This window comes from Cygnus atratus, chromosome 5 (assembly GCF_013377495.2).
Source record: "Cygnus atratus isolate AKBS03 ecotype Queensland, Australia chromosome 5, CAtr_DNAZoo_HiC_assembly, whole genome shotgun sequence".
Lineage (NCBI taxonomy): Eukaryota > Metazoa > Chordata > Aves > Anseriformes > Anatidae > Cygnus > Cygnus atratus.
In genome coordinates this window covers 60,228,760-60,252,808 of record NC_066366.1, presented here as the reverse complement: position 1 = coordinate 60,252,808, position 24,049 = coordinate 60,228,760, and the positions used below count along the sequence as shown (strand labels likewise).

General features: G+C 56.2%; 1 protein-coding gene across 1 annotated transcript in view; it reads left to right on the top strand.

Moving 5' to 3' along the window:
* Positions 1 to 9,328: 9,328 nt before the first annotated feature.
* The window catches only part of DAAM1 (dishevelled associated activator of morphogenesis 1), an 86,940-nt gene continuing 72,219 nt past the window's right edge, over positions 9,329 to 24,049 (top strand). The window contains exon 1 of the mRNA XM_050711030.1: positions 9,329 to 9,390. The gene's annotated coding sequence lies outside the window, so the exon portion shown is untranslated. The remainder of the gene's footprint in view (positions 9,391 to 24,049) is intronic.

Below are 24,049 nucleotides of genomic sequence, written 5' to 3'. Positions count from 1 at the left end.
CGGTGAGCTGCACCCTGGCTGCTGGCTGTCCCTTGGCTGGGAGCAGAGCCTCCTACCTGGTGTAGGGGTACAGGAGCATGACAGCCCCTTCCCTGTGCCAAAGCCCTAGGGCCCCCTTCTGTCCCTGTTAGCACCTGGTGGGGTGTCCATAACACGTGCAGCTTCCTACAGACGGAGAGAGCTCCTCGACGAGAGCACATTTGGCCTGGGGTTGTTCCTACACAGGAGCTGTCTTGGCTTTGCCAGAGTAAAAAGCGGTGTGTGTTGTCCACTGAACCAATATTACTGTCCCAGTGGAAGCTTTGAGTGTTCTGGACTGAGAGAAAATAAATAATGTAGAAAGAATAATACTGAGCTAATAACGCTATTATCTGGGAAGATTGCAGCCTAATCTCCAGCACAATGGAGATAATGAGTGTTGAATCATGCCCGGAGCATCCCGACTAAGCGGCACTGATTTTGATAAAGGATAGGAGCGGAGTTTTGGTGGCAGCCCGTTGCTTGTAGCGTCCCTAAGCTGTGTGTCACCACTTCTGGTGGCAGGAGTGGCTCAGCCTTGTGTTCCCATCACCTTCGCCTTGGGCTGGCCGGGGATCCATCCAGCTCAGCTGCACCATCGTGTTGGGGATGTGGGTGGGGATACTGAGCTGTTCCATCCTCTGCCGGCCCCACTCCTAAGTGACAAGCTGAGACGTGGCAATGGCTGTGTGTCACCAAAGGGGCCAGATTGGGCAGCGCTGCCAGCTCGTGCCATTGCCGGCAGGAGGGGGCTGCTAAATGCACAGCTCTGCAGCAACCCCTGCGAGCAGCCAGCGATCCCAAATAAAACCAAACAGCCCTGGACATGTTGAGGACGCACAAAGGAGCTGACAGCCTCTGAATCTGGCCTCGCACCAGTGAAGTGTAACTTGAAAGCTTTACTCAGACTCCTAAAAAAAACAGCTGCACAAAAATACTGGTGACCTACTTAAATTGGGATTTCGGTAAGGAGAAAAGCGCTTGGCTCCCACTGGAGGTGCAGCACCTAACTCCCCGACATCCCTTTCAGAAATCCCGGCCTTGGACTGGAGAGCACTGCAGAAAGGCAGAATTTGTATAATCTGAAGAAAATTTTAAAAAATCAGGGGAAAAAAAAATCAGCAGCAATTTAAAAGCGATAAAAACCTACTTTGTGGAGATGGGGATAGATTAGGGGATACATGAGCGAGGGATGGGAGTAGGGAGCGGGCGCTCTGCTTGGCAAGCTTTTGGTGTTGTGCTTGTAGGGACACCCGGTTTGGGGTGAGCTGCTCCGTGTGGGGCAGCAGCAGCGCGGGCAGGATGTGTGCACACATGGACCTGGGCAGTGCTGGGGAAAATATTTGCAGCTGTCAAACAGCCCGAGCTTGCTACGGTACCCAGAAGGGCTCTATCGCCGAATCCCTATCTGCACAGCAATAAAAAGCGGGGAGGGGGGGAGATAACCCAATAGTGAGATTCTTGCAAGCTCGTAAATCCTGGCGAGCCCCAGCCTTGGACTGCTGGAACAGCCGGGGGCTGCTCCACCAGCCACAGCATCGCCGGGAGGAGAACGGGGCCGAGCTGCTGGGACGGGGAGGCTTTTTCCTAGCAGTGGGGAAGCTGCTGCAGCCCAAGTTTTTTTTTCTTTTTTCAGGGGGGGGTGTGAATTGATTTAAACACCCCTCCTGCATCCTGCTGATCTTCCAGGGGGAGGGAGGTCGGGGAGAGGGGGGGAGCCCGATAGCCGAGCCTGCTCGGGGTGATCATTGTGGCGTATTCGCAGAATGAAAGGTTTCCCCTTGGAGCGGTGCCAGCCGGCTTTGGGAAGAAGAATGGGGCTGATACAAAGGGTTTTTTATTTATTTATTTTTTTAAAGCCCATTAAGTTGCCTCGGGGCTGAGCTCATGTTCCCACCGCCTCGGCGGGTCGGTGCCGGGGGGAGCGAGGTTTCGTTCCCATCGTCTCAGCCCAAGCGGGAAAGTTCCTGTTCCCCCTGCCTCGCCTCCCCACGCCGGCATGGGGAGGGGAATGGCCCCGGAGGGAGCTGGGGGGCTGCTGCCACCCTCCTCCAGCATCTCAAACACCCGGTCGGCTGCGGGAAGGCTCGAGACAGGAGCATGGGGAAGCCATGATTCCCTAGCCATGGGATACACGCTCCTGAAACCCGTGGCATTTGCTCATCATTTGTGTTGTACATGAGCCGGGCACCCAGGAGGGGTAATAAAGCTCCCAAGACCTGATCTCCCCGCAGCTTGCCATGGGTCGAAGCAGGAGCTGTGGTCTCATCTTCAGGGACCAGGCCGTGCACCAAATGTCTTCTCTGGAGGGGTTGAGGTGTGTCAGGGATGGTGAAAAAGGCATAGCTATGTGTGACCAACCTCCTCTAGTGACACCAGCTCGGAGGATGCTGTGTCCCCTTGGGGCAGCCCCCTCTGTCCTGGCCCCGTGGGGTGGCTCCATCCCATCCCCAGTGCCCACATCCCCATCCCACTCCTCGCACAACCCTTTGGCTCCCCTTTGGCCTGGAACAGCCTGATAGTCCCGTCAGCACTTCACTCCATACGGCCTTCTGGAGGCAACAACCAGCCCTAGGAGTCAGCTCTTACTCATGCCGCCTCCGTGGAAAATATAAGAACGGGGTTAGTAATCCAGCTGTGACTAAGGAGGCTGCAACGGGGAACGTCCCCGCTGCTGTCGGTGTGGCCGGGATTTCCCTCCGCCGGCTCTGCGATGCTGAGGATACCAACCCACGAGCAGCTATGCCTGGCCTGGGAAGATGATCTCGGTGCTGCTGTGACCACAGGAGATCCCAGGGGACGGGCTGGAGGGGCTGCAGCGATCCCACTGCGCTCCATCCACGCAGGGCACCGGCACAGAGCTCTCTTGACAGGACCTCGCCAGGACCCATCGCTCTGCTGCCTGCAGCTCTACAGGTCTCCTACCAATCAGGTCTGTCCCAAATACTGCTTGCTGGAAAGAAATCCACCCCCAGGACCTGTGAAAACCCCAGCAATGCTTTGAAAGATACCGGGGGCACTTCAGGCCAGCTGCACGGCCCTCACGGAGCAGGGAAATGTTCCTGCTGGCGCTGGTCGCTGAGTCTTCACATTCCAGCCCCGTGCTCGGAGGAACAAAACCTCTTAGCTCTGCACTTACTGGAGACAAACTCGAAGTCGTCTGGAGTCAGGCGTTGTAAAAATTTAATGATGCGGGACAAATCAGGGTGACCAAAATAGCCGGCAGGACAGAGCCTGTCTTGTGATGTAGCGCGCTCGGCCAGGTCTTGGGGTGTCTGGCTGCCGTCCCCAGGTGACCACAGGCTGTGGGGGTCACACTATCTGAGTCACTGAGGACAAATTACCGAAAACTGGCTTAGCCAGGCAAGTCCTCGTTTTGCAAAAGGAATGTAGGTACGTATAAGACTGACTCCTACCAAAATCAGGAGGATTGGGATATTTCCAGCACGGCTAGGCCCTTCGTGAGGGCTCCCAGTTCCCTTTGGTTAAGCTCCTCTCCCTAACGGGTGGTGGAGCTGGGCTGGGACCTACCTGGAGACCTGGGGGTGAGCTGCTTCATGCCCCATTAATAGGATGGGGGCTCAGCACAAGCCTAAGGAGACTTGGTACTTCCTTGCTCTGTCTCCACCACACTCTGGGGCACAGGACCCTCCTGACAAGGTGATGTCCTCATTTACCTCGCTGGCAGTCACGAGATGGGTCTGTCACCCACTGCCCCAAGCATCTGGCCAGACCATTCTCACCTCCCTGTTTGCCCTTCTTGCCCTAATCTGAGGCTTTAAATGACCTGGCTTCCCGCTAGCCCCTCTGCAAAGGCAATACATTCAGCCCTTGCTAGATATGAGCAAATCAAGCAGCTTGCCATGTAGACTTCCCTTCCTCCGTGGCTACTATAAACACCGCTGGGTATAAGGAAGGTAACAGGGCACTGAACTTTCATCTTTCTGCCTTGAAAGAGGGATTTTTTTTAGTCTGGCACCTTTCATGGCAATTCAGTGCAAGATAAGTAACTTCCAAAGGTGGGACTTGTGGCCGGCAGGTGGGACCCCCTCATATGCCATGAAGCACGTATATGCAAGTGATTAAATGTCATTAACGTGCAGGGGAATTTGCTTACAAGCAAATTACAAATTCTTTACAAGCTTAAGGACTTTGCAGAATCAGGACCTAAATCCAGCAAGTCTCTGCTGGCACCTCCAGCCAACAGGCTCGGCTGAGCCCTGCCTTGGGAATGCGTTTATTTTCCTTTTCGAGGCTGCAAAACATCACACCAAAGCTTTGCCTCCCCTGCCAGCTGCTGGGAGCTGCTGTGAACCCTGGGGCGAGATCGGGCTCGGCGCTGCTGGAGATAAGGCTGGCTCAGGGTGCGGTTTGTTTTCAAGCAGAACCTCCCTGCTCAGATACCAAGCCACAAAAGGGCCTCTATGTGCTCTAAAAGCCCCCTATTAAAGAGAGCCAAAGCACAGCGCTGTCTCCTACCTCTCAGCTAAAACCAGCCCTGGCTGCTGTCGATGGAAACCTTCCCGTAAGCTCCGGCGGAGCAGGATGACGGTAGCAGCACAGAGTGGTTTTGCTCATTTGGCGCTAGTCTTCTGCTGCCGTGACCAAAACAGTGATGAAATAAAAGCTACAGCCCATTTTTCTGCTGAGCAGGTCATCTGTACAACACAAAAAACTATAACCTTGAGGAGAGACATCTTTTTTTCCTCCAAAATCAATTTTATTTCATTTTCGTGGTGGGATGGGTTCCCTGTTCTGCTACTGCCCGCTGGACCAAGGGTGTCCTTTTAAGTTCCACTGGAGCAGACACACAAAAGCTCTCCCCCAGGGGACAACACGGTATCGATCTCACACGGATTGAGCTCAGAGAACATTTATAGGTCCAGCGAGCAGCTATCTGAACAATGCCAAGTATATCCTTACATATCTGGGGGGTTGGACCCAATGATCTCTTGAGGTCCCTTCCAACCCCTACAATTCTGTGATTCTGTGATATTTAGGACAAGAAACTCACTTTCCTTCCCTCAGCTCAGAGGAAGTCCTGGTTCAGTTTTCTACCAAAAAAAAAACCCCACATCGAACACCTCCTGTTACAGGACATTGCAGGGATTATCCTCCAGGCAGGCTGGGTGCCCATGCTGTCCCTTTCCGAGGGCGGGTTGCTCATCTGTCTCCCGGGATGACTGTTGCATGTGTCCTACGTAGCCAGCGAGGCTCTGGACAGCCGGTTACTGGGCTTTCCTGCCTGAATATAGGAGCTTAATTTAATAGGCGGCTGTTGGAAAAGCAAGCAGGAAAGCAACACAATGGGGCTTGATAAGCAGCCTCCAAACAAGCTCCAAGGAGGCAATTACAAGAAAATGGCTGCACCGCTTCCACGAGGAAGACGCCCCTCCAGGTGCCAGCCGCTCTGCAGCTGCTTGCCCAGGCTGGCAGCCTCCAGATCAAACCATCGCTGCCTGGCGGACGTGTCTCCTTGAGAGAGGTGGGAAGGGGAGGCCTGGGAGGACATTTCGTGGAGGAAAAAAAGTGAAGGCAGGAGCATAAGAACAGCCATGCTGGGTCGGACATGGGGACCATCCTACCCAGCATCCTCTCCAAAGGGCATGAGAAGCGTAGAGGGGTATTTTCCAGTAAAATCTCCAAGGCTGCAGTAGCCTGAAGCTCCAGGACTTCCTGAGCCCAAGGCTTATATAGAAATATTGTATTGAATAATCCTGGCCGGTTACCTAGATGCTCCCCATCTTTGGTCTTCTGGTGAGAAAAGAGAAAGGAACCGCTCATCATACTCAAGATGAGAGCAAACTAGGAATCTGTACAGTTGTTTTTCCTCTTTTCTCATTAACTCCTACCTGTTTGCTTTCTTGATTGCTGCTGAACAATGAGTTTGATGCTTTCATCAAATTTCCTGTTAATACTAACCCCAGGATCCCATTGTCGCAGGGTGAGGGTCACTCAGAGCCCATCACTGTGTGCATGAGGGTAGGAGTGCTTCTTCTGCAGCTCATCGCTTAGATTTATCCTCATATCTGTCATCTCATCGGGTGTCCAGAGGTCCTTCTGGGGTTTACCTGCATCATCACCTCCTGACCTGCCCACATCACAGATGGAGATGCTGAGCAGCACAGCCCCTGCACAGATCTCCGCCCAGCTCCCCTGGGCATCCCTCCACCGCAGGGACTGACCATCCCTGTCTGTCCCTTGTGGTTTCTGTCTGTAAACAGCTTGATTTTTCATGGCTCCTTACTGTCCTCAAGAGCCCTTAGGAAATCCATATCTATTATATCCATTAGATCTCTGTTGTCCTCCAAATCTTTGCCTGCTTCCAAGGACTGCGATAGATTTCGTGAGTCATAATTTCTGTCTCCAAAAGCTGTGCTGGCTTTCCCCCAGCACATTTAGAGACGCGCTTGTCCGCGCACCCCACCAGCTTCACGGCACTGCCATTGGGCATGCTGCTCCTCAGAGCCAGCCCCTGACACCAAAAAAGCCCCCATTCTTGCTACCTCCCCCTGCTCCTACACCAAGGTACCGCTAGGAGAGCACCTGCACACTGCACGCTGGTGTTTCCACAGGGGTCCCTGTGCAAAAGCAAGCTGGTGGTGGCAATTTGCAACGATTCTTTTTGCCGGCATGTGCTGTGAGCCCTCCTGCTGACCATTCAGCCTGGGATGCTGCCTCTGCATCCCTCTGCAAAGAAGTGCCCTGTTACTAGGAACCCCCCCAGACCTCACCAAGATCCACGTGGGCCAACCACTGCATTACAAAGCATTAGGACAGAATTGCCACGCTGCTGCTTCTTCTGTGGGCTAGCACAGACACATGTCCTGGGCACCTGGACCTATCTGCCTCTTGTGGGGAGCGCTAGCTCTTTGGAAAGACAAGCATGGTGAAGGAACAGTGTCGATGGCTTCAGAAGGAATTATTTCTTGTTTCAGGGTCTGACCAGTCAGAGTTTCCCTGCAGAAGGATTCATCCCTGGGGATAGCAGCTCAAGGGCTGGGGCTTGTTTGCCCGAGGCTAGGCTGTGGAGAGAGACTTAAACCATTCAGAGGTGAGGCCAGCCCAGTAGCAGTGACAGGGAATACAGCTGACTTTGAAATTCTCCACCAGTAAAGCGAAATAATGTTTTTTCCTGGCAACTCACATTTACCTATGGAGCTCATTGCTACAAGAGACAAGAGGCTAGGAAAAGGACTGGGCGCAGTGAGGAGAAAATCCGCTTTATGAAGTGTGGTTTGTTGAGATAAATGTACCTTCTTCCTTTAAAACCAAAAAAGCCTAGCTGACATCCTAACAAATGTCTGTAATGGGTTTATCATTCCCAACATGCTTTTTCCTCCAGGGAGGGTACAGACGACTTGTTTGGGAATCAAGGGTCATAAACATGAACCAGTGTGGCGTCTTGGACTGAAACTGTATGGGATGGATTGAACCTCTGGGTCTGACCCTGGGTTATTTTGCAGATAAAGTCCCATGAGGGTGCCCGGATGGGCAGGGAAAGCTGCTGTCAGGGCTGTAAGCGGCTGACCTGCGTAGCACTTGGTGGACCCCGTGCACGCACTGGTTCTTGTCTCTCCCTCGTACAGATGGCCACCTAGGAGTCCGTCTGGCTGCAGCTGCAAAGAGCCCACCCCATGCAGTCGCTCTCATGTTACTCTTCGTCCCGCACTTTGGTGTCAGCTCCCTTAAGGATGCTCTTCCTTTACGTTCCCATCGTTGGCCCTTCTGCTGTCTTAGTAATTATTTGTGCTTGGCCCATATGAGCAATCCCTCTAAGTCCCTCCTAGCCCATCAGAGCTTCCCACACAGTTGCTGCTGAGAAAAAAATTCATACAACATATAAATAGCTTGACCTCTTATCCAGGAAAAAAAAAAAAAAAAAAGGAAAAGTTTACTTAGGCTATAATGTTACACGCTATTAATTTGATCTTGAGTTTTGGTTTGCAACCAGAGCAATAACTAGTTCCTGTGCATGAAGTGGGTGGGAGCCCACAGCCTTATCTCCACACAGGGGTTATGCGAGTGCATGTGGAAGTCCAGCCACGTACAGCCGGTCAGGCTGCTGCACCGCTTTACGTGAAACAGAAACCCCTGGAAAAGTGATTTATTAAGTCCGAGCTGACAATCGGGGAATGATGCTGCTTGGGAGAACATCGTCATGCATTGTAAAAGCAGCTGGGATACCGATCTTGCATGCCCGTCACCACCCGTGTCCCCAGCCTGATGAAACTTTATCTCCGTGGCTCATCTGCTGAAGCTCTGCGGGAGGGAATGCCACCCTCCGGTTCTCGGATCGGCATCACCCAGGTGGCTGAGCAGAACAAAATGGGTTAATACAGAATGGAATAGTTCAGCTGGAAGGGCCTGCAACCATCATCCAGTCCAATGCCTGACCCCTGCAAGGCTAGCCAGAAGCTGAAGCCCATTACTGAGGACATTGCCCAAAGGTCCCTTGGGTGATGAAAGCCACAGGGCACTGGGTGCCTCGCCAGAAGCCCGTTCGGTGCCCGCCCACCTGCATGGTTCGGGGCTTTCTCCTCACTCCCCAGTGAGCTTTTTGCTGTCCCCATGTGCCCACTATCAGTGACCACGGAGCAGAGACCTGCAGGACGAGCCTCCCAGCCCCTCCACCAGCACCGGTGCCCTCCTCTGGGTGCTCCCACACCCGTTCTGCACTGCGGAGGCTGTTGGTGAATCACTAAGGTTGGAAAAGCCCTCCAGGATCATCTGCTCCAACCATCCCCCTACCACCAATGTCACCACTAAACCATGTCCCTAAGCACCAGGCCCAACCTCTCCTTGAACACCCCCAGGGACGGTGACGCCACCACCTCCCTGGGCAACCCGTCCCAACGCCTGACTGCTCTTGCTGAGCAGAAATGTCTCCTCACTTCCAACCTGAACCTCCCCTGGCACAACCTGAGGCCGTTCCCTCTAGTCCTATCACTAGTTACCTGTGAGAAGAGGCCGACCCCCAGCTCCCCACACCTCCCTTTCAGGTAGCTGCAGAGAGCAATGAGGTCTGCCCTGAGCCTCCTCTTCCCCAGACCGAACCCCCCCAGCTCCCTCAGCCGCTCCTCACAGGACTTGCACTCGAGCCCCTCCACCAGCTCCGCCTCATGCCCTCCATGTCCCCCTGGTACCCATGGTGCCGCCCTTACCCCCCCTACCCCCGCGATGGCAGCGCTCAGCACCACCCCGACCCCGCGGCCCCCTCACCGCCCCCCCGGCCGGGGCGGGCCGAGTGACGCCATGGCGGCGGGGCCGTGCCGAGGGGCGGGCCGGGGCGGGGCGGCCGCGGCCCATTGTGGGCAGGGGCCGGGCGGGCTCCGCGCCGCGCCGGCAGGTACCGGGGTCCGCGACCGCTCGGTGAGTGTGCCGTGCCGAGCCGTGCCGAGCCGTGGGGTCCCCCTCGGGGTCCCTCCGGGGAGCGGGGAGCGGGGCTGGGGGGCGCCCGCTCGCGGCCGGGGGCTGGGGGGCTGCCGCCGCGCCGCCTTCCCCATGGCAACACCGCCTCCTGCCCTGCTGCGGTGCCTCCCCGGGGCAGGATGCGGCCCCCGGGCACCCCCCCCGGCCGTGGGTGTGTGCCCGCGGTGCGAGGTTGGGGCTGGGGGGCCGGGTTGGGGCTGCCCACCCGGGGGTGCTGGGCGCTGAAGCCCCCCGGTGCGGGCGGTGCTGTGCTGGGGGAGCAGGAGGTCGGCCAGGGTCCGGCCGCCCTGGGGATGAGCGGGGTTGTGGCTCGGGTGAGGTGGGCAGGCCGGCTGCATCACCCTCTGGGATGGGGGTTTGGGGGGATTTCGAGGGATTTGGGTCGGGGGCGCGTGCAGAAAGGGCGATGCCTCCGCTGCAGGCGAGCGCTTGGTGGTTGCGGTCGGATTCTGCTTGGGTGAGTGAAAAGCTCTCAGCAATAGCGTTGGGATTTCATCCTCGGGGTCTGCTTGCAGACGGCCCCGCTGCATCCTTTCGGTGCTTTGGGCATCCTTTTTGCACCAAGGTTAATTCAAGGCAAAGCCAAACCAGAGCCCTCCCGCTGTCTGGAGCTGAGCGGTTCGGCTGGGCGGCAGCTCGGGCGAGGGGCCGCACGCTGCAAAGCGGGGCGCGAGGAGCTCAGAGTGCAAATCGGAGGTGGGCAGGAGGGTGCCAGGGCCCCCGGGTGGCCCCCGAGTGCCGCAGACGTTTGACACCGTGCAACGAGCCAGCTTCACCCTGGTGCACCGAGAAGGACAGCAGACGAGGCTTTTTTTTTTTTTTTCCCCTTTTTTTCCCCCTCTCTAGAGGTTGATCCTGATACTGCACACAAAATCCGGCGGTGTTATGTATTAAGGCCGCCTCACAAACCACAGCACAGCCCTGCTTTCCTCCCTGGGCCCAGCTGCGCGGCGCGGCGATACCTCGGAGCGCTCGGTGCTCCCTGCCCGCCCGCAGCGAGGACTCGATGGGCCCCGCGGGCTGCGAGCCTCTTTCCCACCGGCTTCCTTTCCCCTGCCGGCCTCCTGCGTGGCCTCGCAGGCCCGACCTCCGCCTGGCCGCGGGCCGGACCTCCACCTGGCCGCTCCTCGGTTAATGAGTGACTCGCTCTCCTCGGGGACCAGCCAGCCGCTGCCGGCGGCCACCCGCCTCCTGCGTGCGCAGCGAGCGAGAGCCAGACTCTGGGATCTCCGGCCACGCAAGGTGGGACAGCAGGAAGCGTGGAGGCTTCCTCCTCCTCCTCCTTCTTCTTCTCCTCCTCCTCGTCCTCCTCCTTGTCCAGCCGGGTCGCTGCGTGCGGCCCTGCGGTGTTTGGGGCTGGCCGGGCACGCAGCCGGCTCCGCGTCCCGGCCTCCGCCCCGGGGAGGCAAACAGGATGGGTGAGGTGTAGGAGCAGCCCCGAATCCGCTGCCCTGGGCTGGAAGCGGAGTCAGACCGGTCTCGACCTGAGCTGGCTCCTTATCTGACCCTTTGTTTTCGGGAGGCAGCAGGAAGGGCTCCGCGGATGGGAAGAGCAGGGGACGATGGCCACTCGGCCCCGGGTCGTGGTTATCTCCCCCTGCTTCTGTTCTTTGTTTTGGCTTCTTCCCCCTCTTCTCCTGAGCTGTCACCGCCGCCGAGCCACTCCTCCCTTGCAGAAAGCCTTCGGGTGGGGCTTACCTGCTGGCCCGGAGCCCCCCTGTTCCCACCTGCGCCCACCATCGTGTCGCTGGCTCGCTCCCAGCTTCAAAACCGCTGAAATCCAACACGAGGGGCAGGCGGCGGGGTGCCCGAGCGGGCGTGACGATGCTGTTGGTCACCAGCAGCCTCCCAGCTTCTGCTTAAAAGGTTTTCTTTGAGGGATCCCACTGAAGGAAACAACCCTTGCGTCGATCCCTCCTGCAGGGGCTGCGGCAGCCCAGCACCCGTGCAGGCAGCGAGCGTACCTGTGAGGATGGCTGGCGGTGGGCGCTGCGTGGCCGTCCCCTGCCCATCCTCCCTCTGCACTCGTACGCTCCGAGCTGCTGCTGCACAGCCGCTTTTATCCCTGAAGTATTAATAAATGAAGCTCGCCTATTTCTGTGAGTCTTTCTAAGAGGCTGGCGGGGCTGCCTGCGCGGCTCGCTCGGCACTGCAAGTATTTGGGGCTTTTCCGCGCGCGCTTCAGCAGGAGATAAGCAAGGGCATCCAGCTGTCAGCTTTGGAGATTGCCAAAGCCTGCTCAACGGGATTTCTGCAGGCTTCTCGCACAAATGAGGATTTTGTTGGGTGCTTTGGTTTCTGACTTGATGCTGGTAATTAAATATCTCAGCTCGGCTTCGTGGATTGACTGGTGAGGCCCTGTGAAGCAGGGCACGCTCGTTCCGCTGTAATTGAGCGGGCCTTAACTACAGGGCTTCAGCCTGCATGTATTTTTCTTTTTAACACACATTTTTATATAAGTAAATCTCCTTTAAAAGGGGAAAGAAGATCTTGCATTTTACAGCTGTCCTATGAAGCTTGCATGGACCTGCTGGGACAGCTGGTTTTTTGCAAGTCCTGGTAGTTTAACGCTGTAAAATTCAAATCGTGTCCATATTGATTTTTTCCTTCCTCTTGAAGATAATGATGTGTGTACTTTTCGCTTCTGCACCATGACAAACATCAGCTCTGCGCTGAGAAAGGAGGAGATCTGAACAAAAGGGTGCAAGTCAGGGAAAAAATACCGAGTGTCTATCCTGACTTGAATCTCTATGGCTTAGCATATAGGTTACTCTGCGTGCTTACCATACTAGGGGATGAGAGGAACAGCTAGTAGAAGTTTGGGAAGCAGTTAAATATGCCAGCTGTAGCTTTTTTGCATAGTGCATTTGCAATCTGTCTTTGGTTCTTCTTTTTCCTGATGCTGTCTTGGTCTGAGCCTGGCTGGGATAAAGCTGTGTCGGTGCCATGTCTCCCACCTGCCCTCTCGGGAGATGGTTTTTGCCCGGTGCCTGCTGTCCTCGTGGGGTGTCACAGTGCTCTGGAATATGCTGAAGAACCAGGAGTTCTGGGGTAGCGTGGAAAATCTCAGCCGAGTGAGTCATAAAACTTTCAAATCTTTGTGGCCTCCGAGAAGAAAACAAAGGAGGTGGAGATGAGAGAAGCAGCCTGGCACACCGTAAATACGGGGTTGGTTACCTGGAGACTGTCATGAGGTGAGCTGACAGGGCTTTGTTCCGTGAGCGGTGTGGTCTGAGCGCCAGCCACCTGCATTACAGCGGCACAAAATAATGCGTGAAATCATCCGAGCAGCATCTGCCCGTGCTTTCCTCGTGGTGAAGTTAGGTGGGGTCACTCTAAGGGTGTCCTGCCCCGCGCCGCGCCGCGCTCCGGAGCAACCTCTGCGTGCTCCACATGAATCACCGCTCACCCTGCTTCGTTAGTGCTTCCTCTGGCGTTCAGTCCTCGGCCTCCGGCTTTTGTTCTGAGTTTGCTGAATGAAAGGGCTTTGTGCTGCCGGGAGCACCTGCGCTGGGAAGTCACTTCCTAAATCAGCCAGATGGATGGGGTGGCCCAACCTGCTGGCGCTCATTGATGAGTCATTATTAGCGTGACTCGTTAAGGTAATAAATAAGCTGCTCGTTGACCGCGTTGCATTGACAGGCTTTGACAGGCGGTGCAAAACATTGCCGACACCCGCTGGAGGGGCCGTCGTGGTGGCAGGGTCCGTGCCACCGCAGGTCCGTCACCGCGGCGGAGCTGGCTGGTGGCACGGCGTTAGAGCATCGGAGCTCGGTTGCTGGTGCTCATTTGTTCACTCCTTGTGCCTTCCTGAAGGACAGGGTGGTTGGTTTGCTTTTTTTTTTTTTGGCTGCTTCCAAGTTGTTTTGGAGCTCTGGTTCTGAGCTCCTCCGGCCTTGGCACTGAGGACACACGGCGGTGGCCTGCGTGAAGTGCTCAGGGAGGGGTGGCGTGTTGTTGGTTTGGAGGTGTCCCCGTCCTCCCGAGCCTGCCCGCTGCCCATCCTGGTGGGAGCGTGGTGCCGATGGCCTCGTGCTGCAGAGAGCCGGGCTCCTCGGTGCTGGCGGGGCCGCGCGGATTATTGCAGGGCTCCTCGCCGTGCCAGACAAGTGGCTTCTTGTTGCGCCTCCCGCATTCCTTCGGGTGAGCATTACTTAGCTATGCACTCCCAGCTACGTGCTGCTCACCTGAATCACGTCTTCGTGCGTGCACGGCTTAACGGCCCCAAAGCCCGGGCTGCCCCTCGCCGGGCTGCGCCGGCAAGGTTCAAGCATTTTTACGAGAGGGTGAACTCCCAGGCTGTCACCGGGAGTTTTGCAATGGGACTCCACGTCCCTTCTTGCGTGAGCGAAGCCCTGGCTGGAAATGGGTTGTGCACAGCTCCCAACGACCCATCAGCAGCCAAACGCTGGTGATATAAAGAGGGGGAAGACCCAGTTAATTCATCGGCCCCGGGAGGCGGGGGAAAGGCAGCCCAGGACCGTGCCGCTCAGAGCCTGGCTTTGGGGGGTTCTGCATCAAACAGCAGCAGCTGGGCTCCCTACCAAATAGCAAAACTTCGCTGTGTGTGTCAGTTTGGGGGAAATCACTGTGGGCTGGGGGTTCCTTCACTGCTTTATGGGAGTGAGGGTCAGCTCGCCTGCCCAGGGACATCCTCAGCAATGAGCTTTTGAGGGTGAGCTATCAACAAGCAGGAGTAGCACACGCACGCTTCTTGGAGAGGAGCAAAACTGCAGTTTTTTATTGTATTTCTGGATGCCTGCTCCTTGCTTGGCCTCAGCATCTTCTAAACGACCGGTGCTTAGAGGAGCACCCTTATGGGCTCTGGTGTTCCGTCCTGGAGAGCCCGTGGTAGCTGAGGACCAGTGCAGCTCTTTCCTTCAAGGATGCTTGCAAGGGGCTACAAGTCTGCTTGTGCCAAGCTCTCCCCTCCTTTTGGATGGGGAGATTTTGGGTTTTTGGCTGCCCTGTTGGGTTGGCACCGTGCTCCTCGCACAGTGTGCAGCACTCGACTGCCGTGCCCCTGCCCTGCTTGGGGTTTTCTTCTGGAATTCGGGGCTTCTCCCATCGCTGTCCCTACCCCTCCTTGCGTGCAGGGATGTTGGTGGGGTCGAAGGTCTCGGGGTGGGATCCTGGGTGTTGCTCGGCGGGGCCAAGCGAGAGCTGGGCAGCAGGAAAGCTGAAGCTGCAAATCCGCTCCGGTAAGTCACGCCGAGGACTGTTTGAACTGCTCTAATCCCCCTTGCCTCCGGAGCAACCCTGTTTACAAGAGGCGACGCTTCAAATGCCCGTCCTGACAGCTATTTTACGTAAGGCATTTGCTTACTGAAACTCTCTGGCAGGAAGAGGTTGGCTTTGAGACCTGACACGGCGCTCCCTTCGTCACCATCCCCTCGTTACGGATGCGTCCCACAAAGCGGCTGGAGGCTCCCCGGGGACAACTCAGTTCCCTTTTTAAACTCCAGCTCCTTTTATCTTCGGTGCAGACTGCTGTCTGGGAAATCACATGTGAAATCGCTGGTGGCTCTGGAGCTGCAAGAAGTCCCTCCTCCCCATTACACAGAGCAAAAAGATGTCAGGAAAAATTTCTGGAGTGTGCTAAACGCTGTAATCCCTACAGACAGCTTACTTTTGGATCTGGAGTTGGAGGCAAGTCTTGGTGCTCATGGTTCTCACGCATGTACTTTTGTACTAAATGCTGCTCTTCCCCTCACCGAGTTCAACGTTTGCCAGTTCTTCATCGTGAGCGATGCAGCAGTGATCGTGGTGTGTTCAGATGTGACGTGTGATGGGGTCTGCCGTGGACTGTGTAGGCACGAGACCGAGCAGTTCCCCTAGCCAGCATGGTACGACTTCCTTAAAAAGGTCCATAAAATACAGCCTGTCCCTGGTTCTTCAAGCCATCCTATAGCCTGGCGCGTTTCCGCATGAGCAAAAGGCGAGTAAGAAGGACTTTAACCTTGCAATAATCGACGGGTGGATTTCCTGGAGGTGCCAGCAATTGCATCAGGTGAAACTCCGCTGACTTTGGGCCGAGGCTGGACCAGCTGATGGCCCGGCACGGCGGTGCGCGTGGGGAAACCCTGCTGTTGTACTTTGACCTAACGTCGAAGCAGTTTGAATGCAGAGGGTGCTGCCGTGTGTCATGGCTGTAGCTCGGTTGCCTCGTGTCCTCTTTTTGTTCCCTTTGCGTCTTGTTTTGGGCTGCATCTGGAGGAGAGACCGCGGCTGCGGGGCCTGGCGTCGCCGTGCCGTGTGGTCTCGGAGCAGCTGGGGACCCGGGGACCCAAAGGCTGAGCTGTCAACGGGCGGGGGGAGAAGGGCCCGTGAAAAATGGGTGCTCGTTTCTCCAAGGGGGGGATAAAAATCACATCCAACATTCACCTTGTTAGGTAATGCCTCGGGGAGGCTGGATCCAGCCTCTGGGTTGCACTGCAGCTCTCTGCCCTATAGCGAGCCCACCCACACTGCGGAGCTGTGCAGAATTGCAATCTGCCCCTTGCAGAAACGCCCCAGGGACTGTGCTGTGAAGGTCCCAGCACGACAGGGTGCTTGGGGCATCAGCCGAGCCCTTTAAAGCTTGCAATCGCCTTCCTCGCAGGGCTCCAGCCCGCCGCAGCACCGGGAGCTCCCCTCTCCCTGGGGTGCAGCTCTTCCCACCCAGCAAAACTGGCTGGCATCCGAAGAAATAAACAGGCCTCCTACGCCGGAGCAGGGAGTCTCGGGCTGTTGCACAAGGCTGGAAGCAAAGAGCCCTCTCATCACCTCGCTACCTGCGCCGCTGCTCCTGGCTTCGCAGCCCTGGCCGGCGACTCCCAGAGCAGGATCCGTGCCGTGGGCCGGGAGCTGAGCCGCTGCGGTGCTCAGCTAACCCCAAGCCTATTAAAAGCCCGCAGGATCGACTCTTCCCCTTCCTCCTCCTGCTTCCTTCCCCCCCCCCCCCCCTCGGTTTTCAACACCAGATACGTGAATAAATCATCTAGGATGTGATCACACAGGAAACTCGCTTTTTTTTTTTTTTTTTTTTAATTTTTTTGCAGCCGAGTGAGGAAGTGAATTCAGCTCTCCAGGGTTTCGGTCCTGTGCGCTTTTTAATCACGAGGCTCTCCGTCCTTTCAGCTCCGTCACTCGTGAAGTGACGCTTCCTCGGCCGCGTTGGCTTTTCCCCTTGCTGCTGCAGACCTGCAGGAACAATAGCTGCTGGGAACGCTCTCCAGCAAACCGACATGGATGGTGGCTGCGCGTGGTGCGAGGGGGAAAACGCACATTTGATCTGCATTAGATCGGGTTTTGTCGTCTTGTTTACTACTTGGTTCTTCCTTTTCCTCAAAGAAGAGCAAACCCCGTGTTCCTGCAGGATCCCCAGCTTTTTTCCCCAAATTTGCTCCTTGTTCCAAGTAGCGTGCTCAAAACCCCGCGTTCCTTTGTGCATCTTGTCTTTTTTTTTTTCTTCTTTTTTTTTTCCTTTTTCTTTGTCGGTGGGGGCTTACGGAGTATAATGGGCAGATTAGCAACTGTATTCGTGGAGTAACCCATCTTTGTGCGGGTCTGGCTAGAAACCAATTAAGCTTGTCTTGATCTCTAAATGAGATTTTTGTCGAGCGCCTTGCCCAACCGCCTTTTACATCCATTAATAGCGGGTGGGATTAAAATAGCTCGACGTGTGAAGATCGCGTGTTGGATAAATAAGAAGCGGTGGTTGCGGGGAAGTTCCCGGGGATGTGTGCAAACCGGTGCCTCTTTGTTCCGTGGTGGTGTAGCTCTGTGTTTCTTGAAGCCTGGCATGAAGTGCGTTTGGCTACGGGTGTGCAAAGCCCGGTGACAGTATACGCAGTGAGGGGACAGGTGCAAAGCTGCTGAGCAGATTGGGAGCTTTCCATGGGCTGCATTAGCGCGGCGGTCCCGAACACCCATCAGTGCACGTCCCCTGAGCTCCGGGTGGCTCTGAGCGGGGTTGCTGCAGCCTTTGAACGCCTGGAAGTGCCGTGGACTGGCCGCGTTCCCTGGTCCTGGGCTCTTTTTTAGCCTGGGAAGGAGCCCAGCAGCTTTCCGGGTGTGGGTGGCAGGCAGCAGTGGGGACCCGTCCCCATATCCCTGCCTCGATGGGGTTTGCTGCTGGCTTGCCCTGCTGCTGCAATGAAAACCCATCCGGGAGCGGCGCTTTCGTGCAGTGTTTTTGAAGAAAAGCAGCTAAATAAAGATGCCTTTAATAAACCGTGCCTTCAGGGAACCCTTGTATCTCGTCCCAGACTGTTTCTGCGTCGAGATAAGATTGTGGAGCAGCTGGATTTGCGCTCTGCTTGGGGAGATGTTGGCGGGGGAGGGGCTGTGGGATGCTTTTAGGGTGCAGACGTTCATTATTTCTTAGTTTATTTACTCCATTTGTAAAGCAACTGCGGAGAAGCAGCCCAGAACCTGCTATCTTCTCTGGTGAACACCAGGCCGCTCTGGTGCGCCCGGATGGTGGGAAGCATAACCTGAAGGGAAGGAGGAGGGGAATAAAACTCGAGGCAAACTGCTCCCTTTGTTCAAAAGGACCCAGCTTTCCCCATCCCCACCCTCCTGGTGGCCACCCCACTGTCACCATGTCACTGCCCTGGCACGGAGGGGGAGCATCACAGCACCACGGCTCTTTAAAGCCCAGAAGCTCTTCAATTACTTGTGGAAGTGTTGGGATCTTCCCTCCCCCTGTAAAAGTGCCCGGAGATCAGGGTTCAAAGAAATCCCTGGCTGTGCCAGGCTCCTGTCCTGATGCTGGCACAGCCGTCCTCCTCCACGCGGTACGTGGGCTTCGGTGCATCTTGGCGTGGCCAAGCCCAAAAACCTCAAGAAAAAGACCCAAAAGCGTGAGATGGTTTTGGTGCTCGGCTGGGCTGCGATGGAGCTGGGGGCGAGGCGGCACCGTGCTGCCGGCTGAGCTGGTGCCGCGCCGTGCTCTGACGTGACGTGGCACTTGATGTGGCTTCCCGGGGGGGAAATGTAAAAATAACCGTGTCTTCGGTCGCATCTGCCTGTTGTGACTGCGGTGGAGGAGCCGGGGGATGAAACGTTACGGGTGGGAATTAGGCAGGGAAAACAAGCCTTGCCCTGGAGCAGAGCGGCTGAAGACCAGGAGGGAAATGTCCTCATCCTCCTCCCGCAGTCCCGGCTCCTCCTCTTCCTCCCCTGGGGCTGAAGGAGCCATGGAGGTCACCGCGCCTCCTCGCGGGGTCCAGACGGATGACAGCAACCCTGGTGAGACTGCGCCGTGCTCGAGGCTTGGAGAACCTGTTGGACCTACTCCACCACCTCTTCGCTGTGCGTTTCCCCTGTCAAAGCCTCGCAGGAGCCCGTCTGTTCCTCCTCCGGAGGCCACCGAGCCGCGGAGCTGCGAGGAGCGCGTTTGTCTGAGACGTGCTCGGGGCGGCCGGGAGCTCCTGATGGAACCAGGCTGAGCTCCTCTAATCTGTGGTGGACCCAAACCCCTTTGTCTTCCATTTGAGTTAAATACACCCTTGGAGATGTGGTTACTGCGGCCAACTCTGATTTTGATTATGCAAAGCGGCTCCAAACAGGCCCAGGAGGAGAATCCCATGCCAGGACTTGGTGGGGAGAGGACACCCCATGGGCAAGGTGCTGCTGCCTCCTGCTAGCCCATGGCTGGGCCGTGCTGGTGGCCAAGATGTGGGGTGCTTGATAGGCAGCTGCGTGGACATCTCTAGCTCGGGGGGATGTGAGTTTTAGAAGCAGTTGGCCTTGCTGTGTGGCCATAACCTTTTGTTGATCTGGCATGTTTTAGGGTTTGGTGGCCACGCCGCGGCTACCTGGGCACGGCTGGAGGCTTCAGGATGGAGAGGAGGGCAGGATGGAGAGAAGGTCTCTGCTGCCACAGGCCTCCCAGAGGTAGCATTGGAGTATTTGTGGACGCAAAGGAATAAAAAGCTGTTGGTCAGCTTGAGCAGTGATAGGCCCTTTTTGTCTGGGAAGGTAAAAAGGGAAATTAAACACCAGTGGGGGAATATTGTGTATATAGTTCACCTCCTGAAGCTTGTCTTGTGGGATAGCATCTGAGATTCCTCTGCATTTGGGCTTCCAGGAGGCCTAGAGAGACCAAAAATTCACAGCAGGTGAAAAGTGCTGCTGCATCTTCCCCCAGATGTGCCAGGGCCAGCCTCAGAACAGAGGCCTGCCTTTTCTTTCCAACCCTCTCCATTGCAGGCTTCAGAATGGCCGAGCAGGCAGCTCGTCGGGAGGGCTTTGACGAAACAGCTTCGGGGTCTCCGATGGAGGCAACTTCTGAGCTAAATAAGTGGTGAGAGTGTTGCGAGCCGTCCGTGACTGCATGCACTGCGTGTCGGCGTTGTGCTTGGAAACCCGGTTTCCCGTTTGCTTATCTGGTGTATGTGACCACGCTCGTCCTCGGCGGCCGGGGCCGCCCCTTATCTGCGTGTGTGCTGGCAGCGTGGTGCCAGCCCCGGCCCTCCCAGCAGCCACCCGGGGCAATAAGAGCCGCGGATGTCTTATAAATGGATAATATTAATACACGTCATGGTACCTACAAGACGAAGCCGCTGACCTGAACAGAGAGCAGGGCGTTATCCTTGATTCGGCTTAAAAGTAGGTGGGGGAGGCAAATTTTAGATAAAAGCGGGGGGAATCAGCTTTACCCTTGAAAGGTCAACTCGTTGACTTCTTCGGTGGCGTGTGAGTTAGGTGGCGAAGAAAACAAGGGGGCGGCTTTCCGAGGGCAGCATGATTTGTGCTTTGCAGGTGCCCGGGAGCAGAGCAGCTCGTGGCCGGGGTGCCACCCGCAGCGGGTGGGGGCTCGTGCTCCGTCCTCGTCCCTCCCTGTCCCTGCTGCAGGACTCTCTGCCTTTCCCCCGTGCCATTTGAAAGTGCTCGCGGCGAGCACAGGAGTTGGTGTTTGCAGGCTGCACGTTGTCGTGCAGCGTTGTGTGTCCCTGCACGACGCCTCCGTGCTCCAGCCTGGCACGGCTCCAGGCTCAGAGCTGCCTCTCGTGCACCGCCTCGGCTGCGCGCTGAAACACGTGGTGCTTGGGGACGTGTGTAGGTTCGTGCGCCTCACCTGGGTACCTGCTCGAGACATCAGGAGCACCAAGCTCAGTTCTGAAACGCGGCAGAGTGCGATCGTCCCTGGTGCACTCCTCGATGAGCGCAGCAGGAGCCCAGCACTGTGGTTCTCCTCCCCGATGCCACTTCCCTCCCCGTCTTTAATCCCTTTTTCTGCTATTTCCACCCTCGTCTTCCCATAACGGCTACCAGGCACGGCCTGGCACACTGCTGTCCCTTGTCTCGCAGGTGTTCATGGTGAGAGTGGTTTCAGAGGCAGCACAATAGGAAGCGCCTGAGTGAACAACCAGGAGTGCAAGACCTCGCATGCTGCGCTGCTACGAATGCATTTGATTTTCCATTTTCGCTATGTAAAGGTGACGTTTCCTCCCCACCATCCCCAAACGGGGCGCTGGGGTTCGTGGTGGTTTTAATATCACCAGCGGGGGGAATTGGTAAGAGGCAGAGGTGTTCCCGCAGCACTTCTTGCAGGTGTAATCCTGCGGGAGCACATCCGTCGTTACTCAGCGACTTTGCTGATGCCTGTAAAAATAGATCTCGGGTTGATGCTGACTTATAAACTGGCAGATGAGCTGAAAATGGGGGGCTCGGTAAATGGATCCAGAAGGTGATTTGGAGTTGCGGACGGTGGTTTGAGTCTCGGTAAGCTGCAGTCGCTGCTACAAAAGGCTCTTTAATGTTGCTGTATCTGCCCAGGAAGGCGGCAGCTTCATTTGTGGGCACGCAGTGGGCTGGCAGCAGTCCCACGGGTCCTGGCATCGGCGTTGGAAGGGGCTGATGTTACTGATGTAAGAGCGCACAGAAGTGCCGCAAATGCACAGGAGCTGGGGAAAATGCTTTGTGCTGCGGATAATACAAGAGCTCCTCTTGCCTTTTATTCGAGAAACCGAAAAATTCAAGAGTACGTCGCTTTGTTAGGGAGGCGGCGGTGAGCATCCAGCAGCTCTCAGCCTGGCGAGGAGCGTGCACCTGGAAGCTGAAGCCAGACGAGTGCTCTCCAGAGCTGACGCTCCCGCAGCGCTGCTGCCAGCCCAGCCCGATAGCCCTCATTTTGTCTAGTTCTGCTGCTCCGAAAGAAGTAATTTAGAAGGACGTTTTCCATGAATCAATGAGTTCATCCTTGCTTCTGTGCCTGGGAGGTTTAGCTTGCTCCAGATACCGAGTGTCTCCATCCTGAACTGCACCAGCCCTGGTGCACCATCTTCTTTGGGGAGCACGTTGAGGGTGTCCGGCCCTGCCTGGTCCCTCCAAAATGAGCATCTACCAGCGTGGGCTGAAGGCATCAGGGCGGCTGTAAGTGAAACAGTTTCTCGAGGTATGCGTGTGGAGCTTGAGGAATTTGTCCCTGTGCCAAGCAATTCCTGATGTTACAAGTCTCGGGGAAAGCGAAGCCAAAAATAAAGGGGGGAGGGAGCGGTCGCCTTTTGAAGGAAAGCGGGGCGCAGAAATCTCGGTTGCAGGTAAATTTGCCTTTCAGATCTCAGCGTGGCATTTCCTGTCGGGAGGAATTGGAAAATTCCCGTTGCACCGCACCACATCCCCTTCCGAAAACCACTTCTGCGAGCCAGGGAGCGTGCGTCTTTTGAACGCGATACACGCATGTTTGCTTAAGGAGCCTGCGGTGGGACGTGCCTGAAAGAACAGGGTTCAAAACCACAGTTTTGCTACGTGTAAAGAAGTCAAAGATAACACCGCCATCCCCAAACCCGAGCTTGTTTCTGTTGCCTTATCTGAGCATCGCGATCCAGCGGGGCAGGAGCGGCGGTCACGGGTGGGTTCATCCAATGGCCAAGCCCTAGGACCTGACCTTGCTTCATTCCGCACGCTGTGGGGTTTTGGGATGTTTTGTTTTGCGCAGAGGGGCAGAAGCTCCCTGCCATGTGCAGGAGGTGTTTTCTGTCCTCTCCTCGTGCTGCGGCGCTGCTTTGGGCACCTCGGAGCTGGTGAGCCCGCTGCTCTGGGCTGCCCGTGCACCCAGGGACCCTCTGCTCCTTGGTCAGGGTGGCTGTGAGATTATTTTGCAGCTCTTGCAGATCAGAGCTTGCGCTGGGGGGACCCAGAAATGTTCCCAGAGCCAAAACACGCCGCGGCGAGCGGGTGTGCGCGCGGGCTCTGGTTCTGATTTCCTTCGTCGCTACGGAGGGCGGCTGAGCTGCACACGATGGTTCAGCAGGATGTCCCGTCTTTTGTTCCTCGGTATTGGAAAAGTCTGTGCGTGTGTTTGTGTTTAAAATATATAGGTTTTTAACATCACTGTTTGTGAGCCCTGTCACTTGGGACGTGGTGCCAGGGAGGGATGCCTGCCTGTTGTGCTGGCAGCCGTGCAATGGTCCTGTCGGTTTGGCGATGCTTGCACTTGGGAAGGAACAAATGTTAGCAGGGAGTGATCCTAAACCTCCTCAAACCTGGCTGGAGAGGCTCTGAGTAAGTTCCCAGCACTGGTGGAGAGTCACAGTTGCCGTTGTTTGTATCACAGCCTGGCCCAAACCTTTTAATCCGTGCCCACCTTGTGTTTGCTGTCCCCGTTTTCCATCACACGTGTTGGCGTGTGGCAATGAAAGGGATGCAGCTCACGGTGCTGGGGCTGGCTGTGGGATCACAGCAGGTTTCTGGGGTGGCTGCTGCCCGTCCTCTGTGACAGCGTGAGGAGCAAACCCAAGGTCAAAGCATCGTCGTGCCCGCAGCAAACCAGAGCAGCCGTTTAAAGTTGTCATTTCCAATAATTGCCACCGTGGTTTCTTCTCCCCTTCCTCCCCCCGTCCCCGTGTTCTTCCCCTGGCACCCAGGGCTGGCGGGATCCGTTCGAGATTTATGTTAAAAGGCAAATTTTATGTATGTAATTAAAACGTGGTATTGGTGAATAGAAAGGGGATTTGGTGCTTACTGCTGCAACTCTTTCTCGCGTGCAAGGGCGAGCTGATTGATTACTGAGGTTTGAGATTAAATATTCCCCCGAGCTTCGCTGGTATTTAATGTGGTGGGGGAGGGCAGAGAGAAAGGGGGAAGGAAAATGAAGTTTTTCCTCCGAGGCGAGGAGAGCAGGGCGATGTCTGCTGAGCAGATCCCCTTGCCCTGCTCTGGGTGCCGTGTCTGCTGTAACAGAGGCTCCTCCTGGTGCTGTGCTCATGGACCACAATAAATCAGGAGCCTTGCTCTGTGCCCGTGGTGCTGGGCAAGCTGCTGGGGGGCTCTGCTGGTGCCCCAGCACCGCAGCAAGCATCCCACCGCATCCCAGCACGCCGCATCCCATCCGTGCGGCTCAGCTGCACCCGAGCCCAGCAGCAGGGCACACCTCCTGCCCCCTCTGCTTCTCCCCGGGAGCACGCCTTATTTATTTCCCTTAATTTCTTTTAATCCAAAAAGAAAGCTCCGTTTTTGGTTTCGATGGCCTTTAGGGGAGGAAAAGCCCAGCGTGCCACTCCCAAAGCGAGTGGTGGGAGCTTCGCTCACACCTTGGAGAAACAACCCCGTGTTTACCCGCTTGGGGAACTTTGCTTTCATTGATGTCTAATTTTAGCTGATGGCAACG